Source organism: Pseudopipra pipra, chromosome 4 (genome assembly GCF_036250125.1).
Source record: "Pseudopipra pipra isolate bDixPip1 chromosome 4, bDixPip1.hap1, whole genome shotgun sequence".
In the NCBI taxonomy this organism is placed as follows: domain Eukaryota; kingdom Metazoa; phylum Chordata; class Aves; order Passeriformes; family Pipridae; genus Pseudopipra; species Pseudopipra pipra.
In genome coordinates, this window is record NC_087552.1 from 72,265,299 (window position 1) to 72,288,261 (window position 22,963).

At 38.7% G+C, this 22,963-nt stretch overlaps 1 protein-coding gene across 4 annotated transcripts in view; it reads right to left on the reverse strand.

Moving 5' to 3' along the window:
- The window catches only part of CTNNA2 (catenin alpha 2), a 486,975-nt gene that overhangs the window by 166,040 nt on the left and 297,972 nt on the right, over positions 1 to 22,963 (reverse strand). The window lies entirely within an intron of this gene.

The window sequence follows — 22,963 nt, forward strand, 5'->3', positions numbered from 1 at the left end:
TGTTTCTTTACCAGCATATGCAGCTGCCTCCACCTTCAAAATCCTTCCCCTTGTACCTCAGCTACCTTTACAAAGAGCCCAGAACCTGCTGCTCCTGTCAGATCAAATTCCCAAACAACAACTAGATGTCATGAATTTATTATGTAATTGATGTACTCTAATAAATTGAATGTGAATCCTATGGCCTGAAAGACAAAGAAATCATGGAGACAGTAAAGGAGTAGAAGGAATACATCTGACATACTCTCTATGGGGAAAAAAAAAAAAAACACAAAACCAAAACCACTGTGTGGGACAGTGCTGGAGGAGCTTGAGGAAGGTGGAGGGCACAGAGCATCAGCTGAAAAAAAAAGGTGAATTACATTTTTCATCAGCTGAAAAATAGATGAATTACATAGCAGGAAGTCACTGCTAAAAAACAAAGTGAAAAATGGTAAAGGGGACAGTGCCCATAACAGATTAATCAGCAAGACTTGAGTGATAACCAACACAGGAGAATCTCAATAAGGGTTAATAAAGCTCTGTGGTGATACTTGATGACAAAATGAGTACATACTAACATGTATTTGCACTGGGAAAACAGCAATCCATGAAGTCACATGGAACTAAACTCTGGGCTTATTCATTCCTCTGTCCATCTTTGCTCTGTCATGATGGGCTTTGTCATATATTTTTAATTTTTTTTTTATTTTTTACTTATTTATTGCTGCTATGCACAGAATTGGACCCACGGAGATTGTGCTTTTACTTTATGGGAAATATGCTGTTGTTTTTTTCAATGGGAGGCACTTCTAGCCTGAAGTAAACCTTATTGTATTGGTTTTGTATATCTATTTCCCTGATTTCAGAAACCTTTAGGGATTACATTAGGTTATTTTAGCTATTGGAATGAATATCTTCCCAAAAAGTTCCCTGAAGTAGTTTTATAAAGTTACACTGAGTCTCTTTCCTAATAAAAAAAAAGAGTTGAAAACTTTTTTCCCCCTGGTTATCTTTTCCCATTATGCAGGATACTCCAGCCCCAATCTGTCATTTTTCATTAGCAAAGGAGTCAAGCTATGTCTGTTAATGAACAGTCTTAATGAAGATTTGGTGAATAAGCCCTGGAAAATCAAACTCCAAACAAATACTAAAATCTACCTCAGATCTATTGTTTGCAGGTAATAGAAACTGGGAAATGAAAGAGAGTTTAAAGCAATAGGGCATTTAAAACAACAAATAGGGTCAACCCAATGGTGTTTATCAAGAAATTAAAAAAAACATGGAATTACAGAATGTTATGGGCTAGAAAAGACCTTAAAGCCCATCTCATTCCACCCCTGTGCCATGGGCAGGGACACCTTCCACTAGAAGAATTTGCTCAAGGCCTTATCCAGTCTGGCCTTGAACACTTATGGAAGGGCAGCCAGAGCTCCTCTGGGCAACTTATTCCAGTATCTCACTATCCATAACTAACTATAACTAAAAACAACTAAAATATACTGCAGTTCCCCTAGTTTAGAGTTGAGCAGAGCTGATCATAATAGACTGATAAGTCCTATCTCAGTAGCTGTTAATTTAATTTTGAGATTTATTAAGGTCTGTAACACCAGACAACAGGGATAAATTGATGGGTTGTCTGTAGAGTAGCATCATGCTTCTGTAATCAGCTGCACTTCTGAACTTTCGGATTAGCATAATAGTATCACCATGGTGGTATAAAGAACAGGCAATCTCATATTTGGACTTTCAAACAGCTTTTGACAAAATGCTTTTTAAAGATTTCAGTTTCCCATAAATAAGACAAGATCCACAGTCATAGAAAACTAGATAAGCACCCAGAAATACAGTGGTCTTTTACTGAATACAGTGAAAAAAATGGAGCATAGTGTGGTCCCAGGGCCAGGGCTGCTGAATCATCCCAGCTATGATCAGGAAATAGATGGCATTTTGCAGATGAGAGATTATTTATATAGCGAAAAGGAATGAAAATCATGAGGATGTGCAAAGGGACTTCCAAAGGCTGAAGTTTATATAAACTCTGATGGACGAAATTCTGAATTGTCTAATACAAAGCAAAAGACAAGGTATAAGGAAAACTGTTCATCTGTGCCATGGTGATGTAAGTTATAAGCAACAACTGGACAACTGTCTTCCTGGGTATCACATTAAAATCTCTGCTCAGTGTGCAGAGAGGAAAAAAAAAAAGTGGAAAAAAGAAAAGTGGAATAACATCTCAAATGTACACGGAACGGAACAACTCTCAAGAAATTAAATAGCTTGATATAAATCACTACTATGTCTTCAGCTGGAAAATCCTGTTAAGGATAAGTTAGGAAAGGATCTAAGTGCTAGATAAGGATAAACTACTGACAGGCAAAAGGATGAATGATTCAGGGAAGCATGTAAGTGAGGAGAGAGGCAAAGAAACCGGACCTACAACTGCAGCACGAGAACAAAACGTGGATCCACCCCCCCTCTAGTGGCCAGACCACACAGGGCTACTGCAAAAAATAATCCAAATCACTGGCAGTTGACTTTAAAACAAGCACACACGTCTTTTTATATTCCCCTTTCAGTTTTATGTTGCTTCCTAGCGTATTATTATTTTCCCTTCCTCATTAAACTGCCTGCTGTATTCCTATGTTGTTTCCTGTCATCACTTAGTGCTGAAGCTGTTGTACAGGACAAGGATTTTTTTTGTGCAGTGCTTCTGCTGGTCTGCAAGAAGAGGATACGGACTGTGACGGGGGCCCGTGCACATTCTAGCACCAGGAATAATCATAAATTAAAAAAACAAGCTTTGGAACTCATTGCAAAAGACATCACTGATACAAAAAACAGGCATTGAAAAAGGGAACAGTTGTACAGAAATGGGAACACAGAATTAATTTGATACCTAGATCCCTAAAACTTTTTAGATTAAAAAATATTATTTTTCAGGAACAGCATCTGAGACAAGGCATATCACGCAGTGGAAATGGTATTTTTTTATTTCCTAGTCGTGGACCAGTCACTGAATTTCGGTGTTTCCAACCAACCCGCCCAGCTACAGTCACCTGGAGAAACTTGCGCCAGGAGAACCCTTCACATGCCCGTGTTCTGAATACACACAAGTTCTTCTGTCTTCTGTAGGAAGTTTGCTAAAACTGGAAGAATCCCCATTTTTACCAATTTCTCTGAATAATTCAATATTACAGACCATTTCCTGTTACTACCTTTTAACAATCCTACCCTAGAACCTTTTGGGGACTGAAGAGGTGAAATGCTGAGTTGGGGGGCACTGAGAGGTGCTGATGAGGACTGAGAAGGAGCAGTGCTCTGTTTCTGGCTGGGATAACACAAAACACTTGGTTAGGACTGGATGTTTTGTTTAAGTTCTGTTTTTTACCAAGAAGAAAAAAAAAACAACAAACGTGGTGGCTTGAAACAGAAGTGAACATCCTTTGGTTGCAATTCCAGGGAGTCTACTACATCCTTAGGCTAATAAATTCCAGTGTACCAGGCTGTGGTTGTAGGGTAGATATAAAGTAGCAAGGCATTAAATTTATCTCTTGTAAAAATCTTACCATCACTTCAATCTCTGCTTCAAATGTCATCTTTACTACTATTTTTTAAGGTATGGGTTAATTTATGTATCTAATACACCCTTATTATCTAATATAACCCTTTCTACAAGTGATTTGCTAAGAAATTACAATGTGTTTCTATTTGAGGCTTTTAACACACTGTGCACTTTTGCATGCATTTTAATAATTAAAGCAGGGTTATTGCCCTTCTGTAGATTATTCTGAAATTACCTGTTGACTATCTAAGATGGTGCCTTGTTGTACTTTACAGTGGCTTAGATGGAGTTCAGAGCTTGCACTCTTCTTTTAATAATTAATTTGTTAAATTGAAACTAAAGAAGACCACCACAAACAAGGCACAGTTTGAATTCTCACACTTTAAATTTAAAAAAAAAAAAACAAAAACAAAAACATTTTGAACATCTTAATAATTTTACAGGGTTAAAAATAGCCAGAGGCAACAGATTATTGAAATTATTTGTATAGAATGATGTTTGCAATTTGCTCTTCCATTACAAAATGGTTTCATCACTGGCCACAGTCAGGGGAAGTCTGACAGTCTATCCCTTACTGAGGCAATGCCAGACAATTGTATTCATCATGCCCACTGTCAAGAGAGTTTTAAGAATAAGAGCATAAGGAACTGTACAGACAACTTCAAAAAAGTAACAAAAGACACTTGAGCACTGTGGAGATGGGCATAAGTATCAGGAGAAGCTTCCAGGGAAACCTAAAGGAAGCTGATACTCTGCTCACTATGGAGAGAAATCCAGGCTGATCCACCAGGGATATCTATTTTTCCATCTGCACTTACAGAGAATCATATACATATTTCTGACAATTACAGAAGGCATTATAAGTGAGAGATCTGGAGTATTTGGCTGAGCACCTCGCACTGGGTGGGAATTTTTTACCTACTGGTTGATGCAATAATACACTTAGTTTTGTATAAGAAATTCATATTTTCATCCAACAACTTCTCAATCTTACCCTGTCAAATATTTTTTCCTATATTCCTCCTCATAGTAGACAAAAAGTAAACCCTCATTTTTAGCTGAAGAGCCAAAAGTTTCTACATGTTGAAGAAAAGGGGTTTCTTCAGATTGACAGCTGAGTGTAATCTGTGATTTTCCTTGACTGTCATTATTGGGGTAAATTAAGTGTCAGGTTCCAGATTAATTCATCCTTTATTAATTAACAGTATCAACTTTTCTCTTTTCATTATAGATAACACATTTTACAGGGTACCAGAAGCAGTCTTCTATTACTGAAGTTATCTCAAAGGCTCTTCTCAAATATCTGCCATAATTTAAAAAAAAAAAAAAAAAGAAACCAAACCCAAAAAACAGAAAACATTCAATCATAATTTTAATGATAGATCATTTCTCCCTTCACTAAAATGAAATCTTAAAAGCCATTTAATTAAACTGAATGATAACTGAATGACTTCAACCATGCAAAGAATTAAAACTAAGGCTGCTCTCTGCCCAGACACTAAAATGTGGCTTGACAATTATTTACCAGAAGGAAGGAAACCTTAACAGAGCATATTATTCTGAGTAGGCTTTTCATATTCGTAAATAATAACTTACTTATAACTTCATTTATTTGCATTTTCAAGCACAAATTTTTACCTGTGTCTTTCTGTAACGCTCAGGGTGACAAGAAGTTGTCAAGTGACCACATGCTCTGAACATCAGCAAAGGGTAAAACCTCAAAGCAAGGTTCTGTTTGACACTCTCACCTCTTTTACTAAAAAAAAAAAAAAAAAAAAAAGACTAAATTTCATGCTTAAGTCTCCTGCTGAGCCTGACAAACCACTCCCCCTCTGTCATTAAACCAGCCCTGCCCCAGCTGCAGCTTTACAGTATAGACTGTGTTCACCTGGACACATAAAGACTGTTTGCAACCATCTGCAACACATCCTTGGAGCAATTTATTTTGCTTTTTAAACAGAGCACCTGTTTGCCCCTACCTCATAAGTTTTATCTGACCCATAGCTAACCCTGTGTGAGTTAGTTTTGCCCTTCCAGGAGTTAAAAAGAGAAAGTTTCTTTACACAGCAAATATGATTTGCTAAGTCTGTGCTGTGTGTGTTCTGTGCTTCCAGAGGATTAAAGAAGAAATTTTATCACGGAAAGAATAGGAAAATAGATTTGCAGATGTAGCAATCTTGTAAAGCCCAGAGTGCAGAAAAACACTCGCACTACCATCAGGAAGGAAAAATCATTTCCCAAATTGTCCCAAGCCTCTTCCTACAGAGATTAAAAGGACAATGATGCACCTCCTACGTGACTCCTTTCAGCTGCTTGTAACAACAGAGCAGCTCCGGTTCCATTCCTGTGATTAGGCTCAGGATTATTTCACGCCTCTCTCTTGGTTCCTATATTTGTCAGTGTTAGGCATTTTTTGCAAGGTGAACACAAGTTATTTTATTCAGAGGTGTGAGGAAAAAAAAAAAGAACTGGTCCTTGATGCATTAGTCAGGTTTCCATCACTACGAAGGAAAGCATCAATTGGGATGAAAACTCTAGAAATCACTTTTTTTTTTTTTGACATTCTTGCCAACTACATAATTACGCCCCAAATGATTTTGTGCCAGGTGGTTTGGCTAACAGATGGAATGGTGTATTTGTTCACTCTTCACAAACCAAGTTCCTTTCAAAAACTGTGAGCCAGAAGTATCTAAATTATTGACTGGCAGTTACAAATGCCTAATAATTAATTTAACTCTAGCTACAAATTGCAGTGAGTCCTGTGAGCACTATAGAAAATACGCGATACTCTCTTTACAGTAACATTTTTAAATCATGGCAGATAAAAATATTGGTGTGAAATGATGCACTGCAGACAAAAGAGCTCTGGTATGACACATCTTAGGAATGTTTACAGCAGGATACCTTACACAAAAGGCATTGATGGGCTTGAGAGATGGAGCCCTGAGAACCTCAGGAAGTTCAACAAGGCCAAAGACAAGGTCCTGCACCTGAGTCAGGGCAATGCCAAGCACAAGTACTGGCTGAGGGCAGAATGGATCAAGAGCAGCCCTGGGGAGAAGGACTTGGGAGTGCTGGTGGACAAGAAGCTCAACACATCCCCTGTGTCCTGGGCTGCTCCCACAGCGTGGGCAGCAGGGAAGGGGGGGATTCTGCCCCTCTACCCCCTCAGGTGAGATTCTACCTGCAGAGCTGCCTCTAGCCCTGGGGTCCCCAACACAGGAAGGACGTGGAGCTGTTGGAGCGAGTCCAGAGGAGGCTCTGGATGATCAGAGGGATGGAGCAGCTCTGCTGTAAGAAAAGGCTGAGAGAGTTGGAATTGTTCAGCCTGGAGAAGAGAAGGCTCCAGGCTGACCACCTTAAGCACCTTCCAGTACCTAAAGGGGCTCCAAGAGAGCTGGAGAGGGACTATTCACAAGAGCTTGGAGGGACAGGATAAAGGGGAATGGATTCAAACTGACAAAGGGCAGGGTTAGGTTAGATATCAGGAAGAAATTCTTCCCTGTGAGGGTGGTGAGACCCTGGCACAGTTTCCCAGAGAAGCTGTGGCTGCCTCATCCCTGGAAATGTCCAAGGCCAGGTTGGACAGGGCTTGGAGCAAGCTGATCTGGTAGAAGGTGTCCCTGTCCATGGCAGGGGGTTGGAACAAGATGGTTTTTAAGGTCCCTTTCAACCCAAACCATTCCATGATAAAAATTGCTCCTAAAAGATTATTTTTCACAATCCCAAATCACCAAAGGCTTAGTAAAACAAACTAGGGGTTGTAACCAGTCCTAACAAATGCAGTCAGGCTCAGAATACTCCTCCCAGACAACATATACTCTGTATAACCATCATTAATGCAGACAGTAAATCCAGAATGGTCCGAAGGTGCTGGACTTGGAGCACACACACAGATTAAACTGTGCTGAGGATGCAGGGCAGGCATTTCAAATTGATGAATAGCACATGTCATCAGTCATTTTCAAGCAGGAAACAGGCTGGATTTTCTGCTCCTGTGCTGTGAAGGTACAAGAACTCTAGGGCAGAGCTGACCCTCCCCCATTAAACACTTCCCTAAACATCTACAAACATCACCAATTTCCCTGCTCATGTAATGACCCTCATCATAATCCCACGAAGCTGAGGGGAACAACAGATACATTTCCCACCCAACTCTCCTATGGGAAAATAGTAATTAATTTAAAAAAAAAAAAAAAACACAACAGAAAATGAGAAAAGCTTTTTGTCATAGTATATTAATATCCCTACTTCTGCTATCACAGAGCTGTGCCAGAAACACTGATTTAACAGGCACTGCAAAAGCAATTACCATGCAAATAATATTAGCCAGCAATTTATTATTTTTTTTAGTAAAGTCCTTGTTTTGGCTAGCAGACCACAGTAACAGATTCCAATAAAACTGAGTAATTGAAAGAAATTGCAAGTGTCTAAATAGCTGTGACACCAAACATATGAAGTAACAGTTCTCAGCCTGGCCTATTGGTCCGCTTGTGATTTCAAATATGGACAACCTGGGGAGCCAACAAAGGAACAGCCTACACAGCAAAAAGAGAGCACTGAAGAGAAAGAGAGATACTCAGTAAAAGTCTCTTTTACTGGTGACATTAGCAAAAGCACAATGGAGAATAACGTAGAGTGGTTTAAGCCACTTAAGAAATAGCATTCCTGCCTCAAATCCTCCTGTTGCCCCTGGTTTTCTTCATAAGAAACACATTATTTGGAGTAAGTCTGTCAGTTTTTAAGCAATATACATTCATCTATTTATAGCACAGGACTGGAAACTTGCTTAGATTCACTGAAATGTTAAGCTTCATGTTCAGCTTTAGAAGTTGTCAGTCGATGCTCTTGCCTTGAACTGATCAGAGGAAATATGATTTTACTTTAAATCATCTAATTTTTGTGTTCTTCATGTGACTACCAGAAAATGAACCAAGTTGCTTAACTCACACCAGAGCGCTGTGACATTCACGAAATTAAGGAAACTGCATATTACAAGATGTAAAATATTTAATTCCCATACAAAACAGCTACTGACAGCTGTGTACTCAGAGACATAATAACAAGAGTTAAATGATGCCTCCTAGGAAATCTGGGACCAGAAAACATGTCATAGTCAAGTCTGTCATCCCTGGAAAGACCTTTGAATATCATCATATATGCATGCACTTCATAAGCAGGGCCAGCAGAAGCCAGAAAGGTCACTGGAAATGACCATAAAAATGCCAACAGCAAAACAGATAAAAAATTTTTACACAAATCTTTCTGACTGTTTCAGACAGTGAAAACCTCATCATAATTCCAGCACTCAGTTCACTACAGGACTCAATCAAGAAGCAAGGTAAGGGTATTGGGAAGCTCCTATGTTGTGTAATGTTTATGAACAAGCTCAGAGCCTGTTACTGAATCCATCTTAATGTAAGTGAACAAACAAAGATACATAGAAAAGGACATGCCTCCTTTGAAATAATCTTTCACAGTCTTTATATCTCTAATAATCTTAATGATCTTAATTATTGCTAATCTCTTAATTATCTTAACCTTATCTTACAAGATACCTCTGTTGGTTTGATAATTGAACTAATAATTTAGTATTTTGCCATCGAAATCTGCCTCATTTCCTCATCAGTTCGTCAGGAGAATGGCAGCTGACATCACAAAATCAGGCAGGAACACATTTGGCATTTGCCACAAACCTATATCAAGATACACAGTCTTGACTCTCCAGCTTTGCCAAGGAGTGGGAGTATTCACAGGCGAAGATCCCAGTTTTAGACACAGGAGTTTTAAATACAGTATTGGTGTTTAATAAAGCACTAACTCCCTACACCTAATACTCCTAATTTAATGCTCAGCGTCAAAGCTTGTATGTATTTTCACAAACTGGTGCATCATATTGCTGGACTGATTCTGTCACTGTTCTTTCAGACATGATATTTTTTGGTGTAGCACTCAGTGCCATTAGCGTTGCTGTTTCCATTTAAAATAAACAGCAGGACGTCTCCTTATCCAAACAGGGATCAACTGCTGTGTCATCCCAGGGAATGGAGGTTGGCCTAGAAATGCTGTGGCAATAAAGCCTGAAATCACAATACCTGCAGGTGAACTGATTCCACTCCTCACCACAGGAGCCTCGGAGGAAGCCAAGCTAATTGTGCATAAACGGGAGCTCAGTCACAATCCTCCTGTTCCGTGCAGGTTTCCTGAGCCAACGGGTTATTTCTAGACCTGTCCTGAGAAGCTGGTAGCTCAGCTCAGTTAATTTCAAAGCCTGGTTCTACCACAGGGATTTAAAAGATTGACTTTTACTCCAGTAGCACGGAGAAACCACAACTTCTGTGGTTACACAGCTTCTTCCCTTCGCCTCGCTCTGCAGATGGAGCTTGGCTCTGATGATGCTGATTAAACTGGAGCACGTCTGGATGGATCCTGAGAAAGATTTTTTTTTTTGTCTTAGACACATCACTACATCAAGGGCTTGCTTAAATCTCATACCAATCTTTAATTCTCACCTATCAATACAGAGCTCCTAAATAACCTTGTTGTCTTGTTTCACTGTCAGTGGAAACTTCTGTTAGTGCTTGACAGCTAATACAACATAAACACAGATGATTAGACCACTCCCTTAAAACTCTGTGAAAGAGGCTGCTTGTAGCATAAAGAGATTTGAAACTAATGTGTCAATGCCATCAAAACAGAAAAAAATAAAAATAAAAAGTTCCTGTTTTATTTCTGCCATGGTAACTGCAGGGCTTGATTCTCAGATCACAGTCTGGGTAATCCAGAAGGTTTCCACTCCTCTAGTGATGTTACAGCCTTCATTTTTCTGGAAGCTTCTGCTGAATTTGTGTACTCAGCCTGCTGGCTTCAGATTTTTCAGAGGTAAAGGAAGTTTCTCCAGAATTATGTTAGCAAGGGAGTATCAGCTCATCCCAGATAACTGGAGGATTCTTGGGAGTGTGAAGCCAGGGATACAGACACAACATTTCCCCTATTGCATGGATAGAAAATGAATTCTCTCCTATTTCAGAGCCAAGAAGGAACAGTCTCGATCCCACAAGGACACAAAGATCCCACCAGAGAGGACAGCAGCACCAGAGAGGACAGCAGCTTGCTCAGAGAGACTTTGAACAGCTACTTTCAGAAACAGCCATAACTTTGGCAGTAAATTCCACTAAAATAACTGAAATCACCTCTAGCAAGGTCCTTTATCTCTGGCTGATTGTGCAATACAAGTTTCCCCATCAGGGCTCAGGAACTCTAAATTCACATCCTACTTCAGAGTAATTTCCTCAAGTAGGTAAGTAATGTCATTTGAAAATATAGATTTGCTTAATGTCAGAAAAGAAAAAAGAATTCCTTGTAATAAGGTACTGCCACCATCACCTCAAATGGTTGACTTAAAGCTAATTGAGCACTTTCAATTTAGGCTGGTCTCACCAGCCAGCAGAAGAGCATCAGATGATATTCATGGGATAAGGAACTCTATTCTAGACAAACGTGGCTCTGAAAAATGACTCAAGGTTTTCAAATCTTTTGCAAGTGAAAATGTTCTCCTCCTCTATGTCTAAGCAGGGTAAAATAAGAAGTAATCAGCTCAAATTGCAAAAAAACACATTTGGATTCCATATTAGAAAGTATTTTCTAACTATAAATACAGTTCAGCACAGAAGATGAAATAATTTTTCAGAATTTTGGCATTTTAGTCCTTTATTGCAACTGAATTGTATCAGGACTCTTCCAAATGACTGTCCGCATTATATTGCTTTTTTAGAGACAAGAACATTTTGCGTTTTACTACGAAAAATTAAGACCTTCTTCACTTACTGCCATCCCATAAATTTTCTTAATTTAAACTTACCTACACACACAAAAATCAAAGTGAAATATATAAGTGTGTGTGTGTGTGTGTGTGTGCATTCACAAGTTTCTGACAGTGCGCAAACCGACACGTAACGAAATCATCAAGCTGGATTAAGGGAATTGTCAGGGAACATGTAACCTTTACACTGAAGCTGGTGTGCAGAAATCCCTACGCCTGGATCCTGAGGTGTGAAATTCCTGGGTGGCCAGCAGCCCTGGAGCAGGTCCGTGGGCAGCTGCAGCGAGAATCTCACGGCAGGGTCAGATCTGGAAGGTGGTGTCACTCGGAGAAGCACAAGCTCACACTTCTCCTTGCAAGTGCATCCACATATTGTCACTAACACACCCTGGATAGACTTAACACCACTTGTCTTCAGGTTAGTGGAAATTCCTGTTGACTTCACAGCACAGGCAGATCAGTGCTTGGTGAATTTTAAAATAAAGTGTAAGTTTGAGACAGAAGCAAGGGCATATGCTGTTAGCTTTATTCTATTTCCATATTGATGCCTATAGATTTTTGGATTTTTAGCTTTTTGTAGATTTTAGAAGTAGCTGTATTATATCCCTTACCCTTTAGCACAGTAGTTTACACGTTCCCCAACCCCTGTTACCCCATTCCATGCTCCCCATGTCAATATCCCCTGAATTCCAGCAAAAATGTTTAGTCTCTTGGTCAAAGTAGGCCCATTTTGTTTAGAGAACGCTTGTATCTTGGCCTGAACTGCAAAAGTACAGTCAAAAACTGGGTGAATACATGCCTCCTGTACCCCAAAGAAGATGATGAAGAAGCGGTCCCGAAAAACCCCCAGCCCCAATTCCCCGGGGGCGGGATGGGGGTGGATCAGGGCAAAAGCCACAGGGTGGAAGCATCTAGGATTGGACAGACAATATTATAAACTGTAACATCTGTACAGAGGGGGAGGCGTGTGTCTTGTAATCTCATGCCTCAGAGGCACAAATTAAAACCCTTTCCTTATCTCACCTCCAAAACTAAATTTCCTCGGAGTTTTTTTCTCCCTGAATTTTCTTTAGGCTACATTATTTTACATATAACATAAAGGCAGGGTAGGAAAGGGTTGCAAATCCTTGGGTTTAGTTTATTAAGCTACTAGTTTATAAATTGGACTATTTCTGATCCCTGGGTTTTTACAGTTGCCTTTTGTTTCAAGAATATTTTTTCTTTTAGTTTAAAGAAGAAAGACTGCCAGAAGAAAGAATGGGTATCACTAACTCAGTTTTTTCATACTGAGAGGAAGACTAAAATTTTGACAATTCCAAATGGGTTTGACGACAGGGGTAAAGAACATTTTAATTCAAAGATGTCTTTATACTTTCATGTTCTAAAATATTGTATACAAGTATATTAAATATTGTTTTTAGCAGCTAAAATGACAGAAAAAAATAATGGAAAACATTTTAAAAAGCTATTTAGCTCACTTGCCTGCAAAAAGTCAAAATCAATTGGATCATTCTTGACAAATGTGGCTATTATCAAAACCCTGCACTGATAAGGATTTTGCAGCAACCTCAGGCAATATCATTCTGTGCTGAACTCTCTTTACTCCTATTACACTGTCCTTAATTCTAATCTAGACCTTCCCTGCTGCAATGTTATTCCAGAACTACTTCTCCTGTCCAGCAGGAAAATAAAACTTGTTTATTCTATTCCACTTTGCAGCAGCATTTTTCATAGTTCAGGACCTGGAGGAAAAATGGGCACAATTTTCACTTCTCCAGACAAAACACCAGCTCACTCAGTCTTCTCTCATCAGTTGTACTTTTTCCACGTCTTTGACCATTATTTTTACTTTCCTTTTCAATCAGACTTCATCTTTCTTAAAGTCTGTACCCTGAATTGACACAGTATTCAGCAAAGGTCTTATGAATGTACTGAGGTAAAATACATCCTGCTTATACCTGGCTGGCCTAGGAACAGATTATGCTGCACTATAACTCACCTACATCCTTTTCTAAAGAATCACTGCACCCTAAATTAGTTGTGTCTCTTTATAAAATACATATTTTTTTATGTAAAGATATGAGGGAAGAAGATCAAGGAAACATTTAGGATGAACAGAGAGCTGGAGCACCTCTCCTAGCAGAACATGCTGGGAGAGCTGGGGGTGTTCACCTGGAGAAGAGAAGGCTCCAGGGAGACCTGAGAGCCCCTTCCAGTACCTAAAGGGGCTCCAAGAGAGCTGGAGAGGGACTTGGGACAAGGAATGGAGTAAGAAAACAAGGGGGAATGGCTTCCCACTGCCAGAGGGCAGGATTGGATGGGATATTGGGAAGAAATTGCCCAGAGAAGCTGTGGCTGCTCCATCCCTGGAAGTGTTAAGGTCAGGTTGGACAGGGCTTGGAGCAATCTGGGCTAGTGGAAGGTGTCCCTGCCCATGGCAGGAGGTTGGAATTGGATGATCTTTGAGGTTCCCTTCAAGCCAAACCATTCAGTGATTCTATGATTTTGCTTTTTAATGAATAAATATTGAAACTCTGCATATCTGTGCTTACTAGTAATTAAAAATAAAAATAGATTTTTTTTTCTTCTCACTTTAGTCTGTTTTAATACCTCCATTGCATTCATAAAGTTCAGTTCTGTTAATACTGTGTATACACAAAACTACATCCTTTTAAGGAACCACTTTTCTTTGAGTGAAGTAGCTTATTCACCTAAACTGACCACACACATATATACACAGGCACAAGCAGAGTTGTAAATTTATATGCCTATTTCAGCCAGTCACTTAACCATATCCTGAACCAGAGATACACTTTACAGTGACCTAAAACTGGGAATAATCCTTTCAATATAAAATAATAAATCCTTCCTCTCATAATCTGCAGTTTTGAAATGCACCACATTGAAAACACTTTTAGAAATTATTTAAAGACAACAGTTTTGTTGCAGAAAACAATTTAGTCATCAGAACAATGACATATTGGACAAGACACTACTAAACAATACTCTTTTTAAAGGGCATTGAGAATTTTTTTTCCATATGAAGACAGTGGTTTCATTTTCTTATCCCTCAAAGGGAATGGCAGCTCCTGACAGCTTTGCAGTGCTTCCTCTGGATGTGGCCCAAGTAAGCTGACATTTGAGAGATGTTACAGAGCTGAGAGGAACTATATTAATTATTATGAAAAGCCAGAGGTGTCTTCAGAATATCTCGAACAGCATCAGGTAATTTAGTATTGTGTAAAACATGTTAGGGTTAAATTATATCCCAAATATTATTTTAAGCTGCAACCTTTGTTGTAATTAATTTTTAATTAAACCTTTTTAATTAAAAAAAATAAAGCACATACAAGGAATAGTGTTTTAATGAGAATATGAATATTCAGATAGGAGATGTGAAAGCTAAAGAGCTTCGGGGACCTGATTCAAAGGCCACTGAAGCAAACAGAAAGATTTCACATATCACAGAATCACACAGTGGTTTGGGCTGGAATGAATCTTAAAGATCACCCAGTTCCACCATCCTGCCATGGGCAGGGACACCTTCCACTAGCTCAGGTTGCTCCAAGCCCTGTCCAACCTGGCCTTGGACACTTCCAGGGATCCAGGGGCAGCCACAGCTTCTCTGGGAAACTGTGCCAGGGCCTCCCCACCCTCACAGGGAAGAGTTCCTTCCCACTATCCCATCCAACCCTGCCCTCTGGCAGTGGGAAGCCATTCCCCCTTGTCCTATCCCTCCAGGCCCTTGTCCAAAGTCCCTCTCCAGCTTCCTTGGAGCCCCTTCAGGCACTGGAAGATGCCTGGATCAACCCAGAGCCTTCTCTTCTCCAGGCTGAACACCCTCAGCTCTCCCAGCCTGTCTCCACAGGACACTTGCTCCAGCCCTAATATAAACCAGCCCAGGATCATCCTCAATGGTAAATACACAAAAAGGTAACTCATACAAACTTCTGATTATTTTTTTTTTTTAACAAATTCCCTGTGTTTTTCTTTCCCCTCTGCCTTGAAACACCTGTGTGCACATATAAATCTCTTTTTTCTTGTCTCCAAGGCTAATTATTTTGGGCTGTTCATTCTTATGCACCTTCCCATGTAAACTTCTTTCACCACATCTTTCTTGGGTGATTTTTTTTTCCCATCCCATCTTGTCTGCTTTCACATCTGGCACCAGCATCTCTTCCTTGTCTCTCTCTTGTCTCCAACTCTATCCTCTTCCACATTTGTACTACCAAAAACATTTTCATGTGACCTGCCTAGAAAGGGTCTCTCAATATCTGTCTCCCGTGGCTACAGACCTGAATTTAAGACTAATTTCTGCTTATCTACCCACATTCCCCCTTTTTTTTTATTTTTATCTACTACAAGTCTTTCTCTTTCTTCTCTTTTTGCTAATCTGACACATACATTTCCTGTAAATGCATTACATCCTCAAGGCTCACTGTTACTCAATCCATATATTAAGGTAGAATGACTTCCAGATGTATCAGCTTTCTAAGTATAGCTGTAATATCAAGCTTGAAGACATTTGATCCAGCTTCTATTTGGGTTTTAATCTCTTTGGGACCTACTTTGTGTCTTCATTTGCATTCTCTATGTAACATTTCATAAATTATTTTTTTTTTAAGTGTAACTTTATCACTAAAGATATATCATAGCTAGTATCTGGAAAAGTTCTGTCTTTAGGAAATTTCTATTCAGTCCTAATTCAGGCAAAATTTGACTGGATTTAATGAAATCCCTGACTAAATCCAGACTGATGTCATACTTAGATCTGCGAACTCTGGAAGTTTTCCATTACGTAAATGAATCCACAGAAATAATTTAGAGACATATTATGAAAAAGAACACTTTTATATATATATAATGTTAAAAATTATCTGATTGGAAATACTTTTTTTGTACATGTGCATATTAGTAACCATAGCCTATTCCTTTTTAAGTTTTACTCCTTTTTCATTACAGTCATTCCTAAAAATGATTACCATGTGGAGGCAGACAGAAATACTGATTAGAAAACATTAGAAAATTTATTTTGTATATTCACGATTTTTTTTTTTTTTTTTTTTAATGAACATTGGTTTTTAACTTTCTCATTTTCAGACTCCTAGAGCAAGGATTGCCAAGACTTTGAATTCAATAAATTCCTTTGAATTCAATAAATTCCTTTGAGAGATCACATGAGTAATTTGTATAAACCATCCTTATATTTCACACGGACACTCCAAGACTGTTGAAAGCAGCAGTTCATCTCTCAGCTCCAATGCAATCAGCAGCTGAATTAATGAATTCAGTGCCTGGCCTCGATTCTTTACTATTTGGTTTAGCACAGGCAGGGTAAGTACCATACATAATCTCTTCCTGCCACCTCTCTCTTTCTCCCTCCCCATATATATGACTATCTATAAGATTATATATATTATATATATGGATATATATATTCATGGTGACTGATATTTCTGTTCCAGCCATGTTATTCACTGTTACTTAGGATAATCTTTAAGAATCTTTAGAATTTCCTGTATTTCATTTAAAATAATTTAACATTATCAAGTAGTTAATATTTATCAGCTTTCTCTGGAGCTCTTAGAATTAATTTTACCAGCAAAGAGTGTGCCCACCTGCTAAATAAATGCAAGAAATAAACAGATGCAGTGAAGAGAAAGAGCTTTTTTGGAGAAAAAAAGTTTCTATTAAAAGGACAGAGACATGATACTTCCTTTAGTTCCTCATTACTTATCTATTTTCATTGAACTGATCCTGCTGGTTTGCCTTTACCAAATATATAACCTTAGGCAAGGCCTACCAGTGATTCCCAGTCAGAACATGGCAAAGATCCCAAGGAGATTTGCAACCTATCAGATAATGATGCTGCAGCTAAAAGCAAGCACCGGCTCCCTCACGGCGATCTTTACATGGCTTTGCTAAAACATTCTTCTTTCTGACTTGTCAGCAGCCAAACTAACAAGACTTCAGTGACAAATGATCTACTCAAACCCTCCAGAAAGGAATCCCGGCTTGTTTTTTAGGACTGTTTTCATTTTTACGTCTGAGCGATCGGACGCAGACACATCACCTCTCGAGGGAAGCGATGATGCAATCTCAGCGTTTGGAAAAAAGCATCTCAGGGACATCATTTCACCTGAGTGGTTTTGTCTTTTTGTTCAGTTGCTTTGGGGGGAGGAAGAAGATGCAGGGGGAATATAACAAAAATCTGATCTCCAACAGCGAGATTATCTTAAACTTCTGAGACGCTGTTTCCCTAATTCAGTGGGACAAATTATCTGTTTTTTACTTTCAGAGGTGGAGTCTGGAAAAGTCATGTATCTCCTCAGATTTTAAGCGTCATTAATTAGTTGTTGCAATGACAGAGTCAAAGAGAATAGGCGTAGACGAGACCTTTGGAAGCTATTTAGTGTTTCCTTTTCTCCTTGGCCACTGTTTCATGAGCCTGTGCCAGCTGGAGGATTTTCTGGGTTTGAATCTCAGAGTTTTAAACAAAGTAACTTTACTTCTGCTATTAAGTTTATATTCAAAAAAAAGCAGAGAAAAAAATTGATAAAGACTTAGATGGTAAGATATATCCTCCTGTAAGGGAGATTTGACTGAAACAGTTAAGTTTCACAGATGCATAAAGAAAACAAGCCAGGAGATATCTGCAAAGTCATCTAGTCCTTATGCAGCTCTCAGAGAAGGCAACAATATCTTCTTATTGACTTTAGCATCTGGTCTATTTATTCCAGTTACAAGGGAATTATTTTTTATCAAAGTAAACTGGTCAAGGGACTTTTACTCGTCACGTTTACAGAGCCTGAAGTAATTCCACATTTGTCTTGACCCTCTTAGTCACAACACTGTTGATCTTCAGCTTTAATCTTCCTTGTATTCATCTCATTCCTCTTGCCAAACTACACACCACTGGAACTAACAGTTACATAATCAGCTTCAGCAATTTATCCCTTTTTTTTTTCTTCATATCCATGCTTTTCAAACACCTACATACATATCACATCCTCCTTACTTGCTCTAGATCCCATGTTTTAACTAATTCTTCATGACAGGATGTCAATGTCAAGCCTTATTGAGCCTTAAACAGAGTCAGGGATTGCCAAATGTAATAATCAAGCACCTTCCCAAGCAAACTGTTGGGAGCTGATTGTAGGGAGGGTCTGATTCAGCTGCACTTACCTACTTTTCTGAAAAAAAGGCTTTTTAAACCTCTTTTTTCTGTAACATTTGTTTCTGCTTCTTTGTTCTGAAGGGTTCAGTAGTTTATTGCTCTAAGGGCTTATATGAAAATTATGTTCAATTTTCATCATTGGAGCAGAAAAAGACATGAAACCAAGGCACAGCAAAGACACTCTTGACAAATAATGCGTGGTCTGCTCTCCTTCCCCTTCACAAATGTAATGGCAATGATATGATGGTGCACTTCAAAGGAATTTTTTCATGGACTCTTGAAAAAATAAATACGGAGCAAAAAATTGCCTTTAAATTTTGAATCAAATGTACTTTAACAACTGTTGTTAAGGTGGATGACTCATAAATACACAGTATTACAGAGGCAGGAAAACAAAATTGTGAAAATGAAGTGGATTTACTTTTAAACTTACTGTAATATATCACTAAACCATGTTTATATACATATATATATATATATACCTCTTAGGAAAATAATAACAAAAAATCAAGCCAGGCCACACAAGTGGAAATCTGGCATAATTAATATTCTTTTTGACAACTGTGAAACTACTGTTTTCAATTTGTAAATCAGCTGAGCTGATGACAGATTTCTCTTCATCAGCACGGATTTATGAGCTCATCTTGTCAACTTTTTCCCCCTTCCCACACTATTTACACAAGTGGAGGCAGTTTTTTTACACTGGGAACAAAGGGCAACTTTTCAAGAAATGCTATCAAATGGTGTAAATCCACAACTGCCTTTTGAAACTAAACAGATTTTGTCTGGATGCCACAGCTCAAGTACTACAAGACAAGGAAATAAACAGAAGGCAAAACTAAAAGAGAACCATATGATCAGAGTTTGAGTGTCTCAAATGTCATTTTCTTTTTTTCAGGGTTTTGGATTTTGGTTTGGTTTTTTAGCTTCCTTTTTTTTTTGTTGGTTTCCTTTTAGATGGAATCTGATAATTTATGCATATTCTAATTTAATAAAAGGACTTTTATGAAAAACAAATGAGTTGTTGGATCATTAATTAACACACTGCTACTAAGAAAATGAGTAATAATTCATCTAATATTGATATCATCCAAAGAAGATAAATGTTCAATAAGTATTTTTCTTAGGTATTTATGAAATATTTCACATTTCAGACTAAGGCAGACATTAAATAATAAATCCAATAGTAGTTGGTGATTTGAATCAACATGTTTAATTGATTTGCATTGTAGAGTCTTAAAAGATGTAGTTGGTCATTGCTCTGGGATGGAAGGGGAATAAGTACACAGCAAAATGACCCTAAAAAGGCATGTCAGAAGTCAAAACAAACAGAAGGAGAAAGGGGAGCTCTCTAATATAGTTGTTTTCGGGGTGGAATTTTTACAACTTTTCTTTTTAGGCAGAGAAATCTCACAGAATACACAAACATTTCAAAATCCCAGCATTTAACTTCTCAAAATAAAAGATCTGACACAGTTCTTCTTGTCTGTCCCTCTTCTTCTACAATTGATATCATCTTTTTTACCTCCTACCTTCAATCCCAAGGATAAGGATTGGAAGACAGAGTGCAGGCATGTAATTATGATACTTTTATTAGCAGATAGTGTGTGTCCTTGCATGAAGCTGTGGAACAATGACAGGTAAGGGAGCCTGGCTGATTCTTTTGATTAGCTAAATAATCAAGCTGTTGTTTCTTGAATGACCTTGCCTGTTATGATACAGCTTATTATCAGCTCCCCTACACTGCCTGTTCTCTAAATACTATTCTCTCTACTGTCATTTCTTCCTTGACTCAGGAGAATATACTTCCTCCTTTACTTTTCTTCCATTGCAGTTGTCAGCATCTCCTACTCTGTGAACTCTCTGACCCCTCAGATCAAGGCAATTGAAGCTTATCTCTAATTAAAATGATACTGTTTAAAGTCAGGTAATGTTTTCAATTCACTTATCAAACATCACATCAATTCATTTAGCCTGAAATACATACAAGAATTTGTTAATTGTATCCAGATATCAAGCTCCACAAAAACCTAGTAAGAAAGACATTATGTAAGAGTTTCTTGGCCACATGGTCCAGTGACAGGGGTGTGGAAAAGTCCAATGCCTTTTAACAACCATATTTGCAAGAATAAGGATATTTAATTTGAATTACTATTGAAGGGTCAGGTCCCTTCCCCTGTATTTGCTTTTTTTTGCTCTTGGTCCTGCAGACACAATTTAGTTTACCTGTCCCAAATTCTAGAAAAAATAAAAAAGTGCAAGTAGTTTTGTTGATGCAATTTATGGAGCTAGTTTAGAAAAAAACATATAATGTCAGCAAAGGGAGCTATTTTTATCACAATATATTGTTTAACAACCCTTCACGGTCATCAAATTTAGTGCACCTATAAAATGCAAGGCAGCTGCAGGGGATGAACCAGCAGTTTAAAAATACTAAAGAGCCAAAAATTATCAAATTCCCCATCTCCCTGATCCACTGATACTGGTGGTTCTGCACAGAAGTGAAAAGTTGTGTATATGCAGTATTACAGAAGGTTTTCAGAGTTTTAAAATTAGGCAATTTTAAGATGCTATTTAAGCAATTATTAAAATTAGGGGAGTGAGTGACTGTGCACAGCTACAAGCTGAGTTACTGTTCTCAGAAATAAGCAGTGAGTCCTTACAAACCTGAGGTAGGATTAACACCAGCGAAGTCCACACACGTATGTTGCTGTCAAGCCTTGTGCAGATCAGATCTAGAGGACCAAATTCCCAATGGGAGCTGCTGAATTCCATTAGCTTCTGAGGAGTTGGGCTAATTCCCATCACAGTTTTACAGAAACCTGATGGACAACTGAAAATTGTCAATGGCCCCAGCCCCTAGAAACTAATGCTTTATAAAAATAATATAATATTGTGGGAGGTTTGATTTTGTTTTCACTTTGATCTGCATCCTGATGGAATGTGCAACATTTGATCATTGGGCTCACTCTCCAGGCTACCTGGAAAAAAAAAGGCATTGCTGGAAAAAGCCTTGCATTTTTTTCTGTGTTTCATTAGGTTTCATGTAGGCTTCAAATATTTGGCTCTGTATTAACTATTTTTGTCTTTCGGCTTCCATTTCTGCTGCTGTCAAGCCCACATCCCTTCTCTCCCCCACATCATCAGCTCTGCCCTTCAACCTCCCTACCTGCTCCTCTTCCCATCACTCTTACAAGATTTCATCTCTTCCCTTGGAGGCGAAGATGTAGCTCAAAGATTTGGGCAGAAAAAAAATACTTGTGTTAAAAGCTGGCTAAAATCTTCATGAAAATCAAAATCACAACAAGGAGCTGGAAGCCTGTTCTAAGGAGCAATGAAGGAAAACCCTTCCACACCCAGCTGCAAACCTCCAAAGAAGCACTGGGTATGGCATCAGGGCAGACTGAACTAATGCTTGGCTGAGTAGTATTTAGCTTAGAAATCTGCTGTGTGTAGCAGCCAATAAATATTTGATCTGTGCTCTTAAATTGTGTGTAAAGCGCTTGCAGAGTGTCCCTGTACTCAGCAAAAGATGCCCAGACAAGTGTTGCAGAGAGGAAGGGATATATATGCAGCCAATTGGGATTTTTTCTCATCTTAGCAGGGCTAAATTTTCCTAATGATTTCACTGGTGATCCATGATCTTACGTCACTGCAAGAATAATCCAATCCCCGCCAAAACCCCACCATCCTGAAGAAAAATCACAGCCATTGTCAACGTTTTGCAGCAGCTTCGTAAGAACTGACTGTATTTATGCAGACTAACAATTCAATTTTATTTTATGAATGCTATTTTATCTTTCATTTTGTGCTGAAACCTTCGAGGGAGTCACACACATCCCTGCGTCGGCCCCAGCAGTAGATGCGCAGAACAATCAGCGTCTGTGAGGAGGCTGATTTTTCATTCAAATGGGAGCAGCGTGGCACAAATAGTTGGCCACTACCCCGAAAAGCAGCCCTGCCAGGTTGCTTTATAATCCTTCACTTAAGGATGGATCAGCTGGTCTGCTTTCCCTGCTTATTTTGGAGGCATTTTCAACTAATGTTCCATTATTGCCAGGATCCAGGACCGATTTTTAATGGTCTGTTTTACCCGCAGCTTTTGGTCTTTCCCTAAGGAACTGAAATTTCTCAGAAAATGGTCAAAACCATGTCTTTGAGTAGGTGGCCTATGAATTCTCCTCCTGTGCATGGTTTTGAACTCAGCCACGAGAAAGTTGTTTTGGTTGTGGGTTGCTTCTTCTTTGAGGACAGATTAAAACAGGACAAAATACGATCAGCAGGAGAAGTGAAAAAGGAGTTCTTTGGTTCCTAAATGACCTGCCATAGCCTCATAGCCATTGTCTAATGCTATTTATTTACAGACTCCCCTTTTTATTTCTTTTTTCTTTTTATTTTTTCTTCTCCCCTTCGAAAAGCT